The sequence below is a fragment of the Schistocerca americana genome, chromosome 8 (genome assembly GCF_021461395.2).
Source record: "Schistocerca americana isolate TAMUIC-IGC-003095 chromosome 8, iqSchAmer2.1, whole genome shotgun sequence".
Lineage (NCBI taxonomy): Eukaryota > Metazoa > Arthropoda > Insecta > Orthoptera > Acrididae > Schistocerca > Schistocerca americana.
The window spans coordinates 217,529,336-217,532,534 of record NC_060126.1 but is presented as its reverse complement, the minus strand read 5'-3'; the positions used below and the strand labels follow the sequence as shown (position 1 = coordinate 217,532,534).

General features: G+C 41.5%; 1 non-coding gene across 1 annotated transcript; it reads right to left on the bottom strand.

Moving 5' to 3' along the window:
• Positions 1 to 1,504: 1,504 nt before the first annotated feature.
• Trnal-caa lies at positions 1,505 to 1,579 on the bottom strand. Its single transcript has one exon. It is a non-coding gene; the product is annotated as a tRNA-Leu (tRNA).
• Between the last annotated feature and the right edge of the window lie 1,620 nt (positions 1,580 to 3,199).

Sequence of the window (3,199 nt, the reverse complement as noted above, 5' to 3'; positions counted from 1 at the left end):
AAGTCATTTACAAGAGAACACAACATTAAAGATGTTCTCACCTCAGTGTAATCCCCAGCCTGTAATCCAACCGAATGATACATGCAGGAAATAGGTCGCCTGTGCAGGATCTATTGTAGGAGGACCATACCAACAGGTTAGAATACAGTGAAAACGTTTCATATGTCCTAAACAGTCTGCAAGATACCACTACAGGATTCTCATCCCAAGAAATAATGTATGACAAACAACGTGCATATCTGATCAATGAGTTAATAGTATTTCCATTGTGCAAATGCATCTCAGCAGCAGAGGGGGGAGGACGCTGTTAGGGAAACTATAAAGCAACATAGCAACAAAATAAAACAAGTACATGGTGGTAGGGTAAAACACCCCAAATTAATGTTGGCGGCTTAGTCTTAACAAAGAGGTGTGCAAAATCTAAATTCATAAACAAAGAATTCAAAAAATTCTTTGACATACACATTGGCCCCTTTGAGGTTGTGGGAAATATTCATCCTAATGCATACAGGCTCACCTACTCCAAATGAAGAAAACTGTTCGAGTCTGGAAGTGTGACTCAACTAAAGTTTTACAAATTTACCAATTAATGTGAACACTGATATCCACTTTGTTTTTACTTTATTCATTTGTGTTGCGACAATAGAAGAAATTTTTAAGATGAGTTTCATTCTACCTCAGTGGGGTGTACATTCTTTGTGTGTCATGTACATGGCATGCACAGGGGTCCAACCATATGGCATTTTCTTACATAGCTACATAGATGTCACACAAACACCTTTACTACATTTTCAGTTGTTTACTGTATGTCTACGAACCTCATTTACATGTCACTTTAGACACCCTTACCACACTTTAGCTATATTTGATTATATATATCCTCTGATGTCATGATGGTTCAGTTATGGGATCACTGACTGGCACAAAAAGCTACAATTTTTTACAAAAACTGAAATTTATTTCAATTTATGATCAGGATGTATACATGGACAAGGAAAAAAAATTCCCGGATTTCCCAGCTGAAAATACACTTTCTCCCAGGTGAAAATACACTTTTTCCGTGTTAAGTGACAGTATAATTTTCCTCAGCACTGTAAAACCTATCAATCCTTTGAATGTTTATGGTTTTATACACTGACGTAGCATTTCCAGGCACTTTAGAAAACGAAACTCAGCGGGGAAAAAAAACGTTTTGGCTAGATCTTTGATGTGCAGCAGCATGTACGTTGCATATTTTCGTGTTACAAGGGTATAAGTTCGAATTCCACCAAACACTGCATGTTACTTTCTGAAGCATTCAAATCCAGATTGCGGCACGCTTTTGTAACGCTCATGTCATGTGATTTCACCAGCTGATGACAACATAGGACGCGTGATGTAGTCAGCCAATAGCAAGATCACTTAAGTAGCGCGAACACACAAATAAGAAAAGTTAATAGAATGAAATTTTCACTCTACAGCGGAGTGCACGCTGATATGAAACTTCCTGGCAGATTAAAACTGTATGCCGGACCGAGACTCGAACTCGGGACCTTTGCCTTTTGCGGGCAAGTGCTCTACCGACTGAGCTACCCAAGCACAACTCACGCCCCATCCTCCATGGAGGATGGGGCGTGAGTTGTGCTTGGGTGGCTCAGTCGGTAGAGCACTTGCCCGTGAAAGGCAAAGGTCCCGAGTTGGAGTCTCGGTCTGGCACACAGTTTTCATCTGCCAGGAAGTTTCATATCAGCGCACACTCCGCTGTAGAGTGAAAAATTTCATTCTAGAAACAACCCCCAGGCTGTGGCTAAGCCATGTCTCCGCAATATCCTTTCTTTCAGGAGTGCTAGTTCTGCAAGGTTCGCAGGAGAGCTTCTGTAAAGTTTGGAAGGTAGGAGACGAGGTACTGGCAGAATTAGATCTGTGAGGACGGGGTGTGAGTCGTGCTTGGGTAGCTCAGTCGGTAGAGCACTTGCCCGCAAAAGGCAAAGGTCCGGAATTGGGAGTCTCGGTCCGGCACACAGTTTTAATCTGCCAGGAAGTTTCAAGAAAAGTTAATGGTTTAAACAAATATACATAGTGTTGCTACAAGAAATACAAAGCTTTCACATATAATATTGGTCTCTAAGATTAATAAGCTGCAAGAGAAGCTAAGCTTCTACATATAATGTTAACCTTTTTCTACATCTACATCTACATCCATACTCCGCAATCCACCTGACGGTGTGTGGCGGAGGGTACCCTGAGTACCTCTATCGGTTCTCCCTTCTATTCCAGTCTCGTATTGTTCGTGGAAAGAAGGATTGTCGGTATGCTTCTGTGTGGGCTCTAATCTCTCTAATTTTATCCTCATGGTCCCTTTGCGAGATATACGTAGGAGGGAGCAATATATTGTTTGACTCTTCAGTGAAGGTATGTTCTCGAAACTTTAACAAAAGCCCATACCGAGCTACTGAGCGTCTCTCCTGCAGAGTCTTCCACTGGAGTTTATCTATCATCTCTGTAACGCTTTCGTGATTACTAAATGATCCTGTAATGAAGCGCGCTGCTCTCCGTTGGATCTTCTCTATCTCTTTTATCAACCCTATCTGGTACGGATCCCACACTGTTGAGCAGTATTCAATCAGTGGGCGTACAAGCGTACTGTAACCTACTTCCTTTGTTTTCGGATTGCATTTCCTTAGGATTCTTCCAATGAATCTCTGTCTGGCATCTGCTTTACCGACAATCAACTTTATATGATCATTCCATTTTAAATCACTCCTAATGTGTACTCCCAGATAATGTATGGAATTAACTGCTTCCAGTTGCTGACCTGCTATTTTGTAGCTAAATGATAAGGGAACTATCTTTCTATGTATTCGCAGCACATTACACTCGTCTACATTGAGATTCAATTGCCATTCCCTGCACCGTTCGTCAATTCGCTGCAGATCCTTCTGCATTTCAGTACAATTATCCATTGTTACAACCTCTCGATACACCACAGCAGCATCTGCAAAAAGCCTCAGTGAACTTCCGATGGCATCCACAAGGTCATTTATGTATATTGTGAATAGCAACGGTCCTATGACACTCTCCTGCGGCACACCTGAAATCACTCTTACTTCGGAAGACTTCTCTCCATTGAGAATGACATGCTGCGTTCTGTTATCTAGGAACTCTTCAATCCAATCACACAATTGGTCTGATAGTCCATAAGCTCTTACTTTGTTCATTA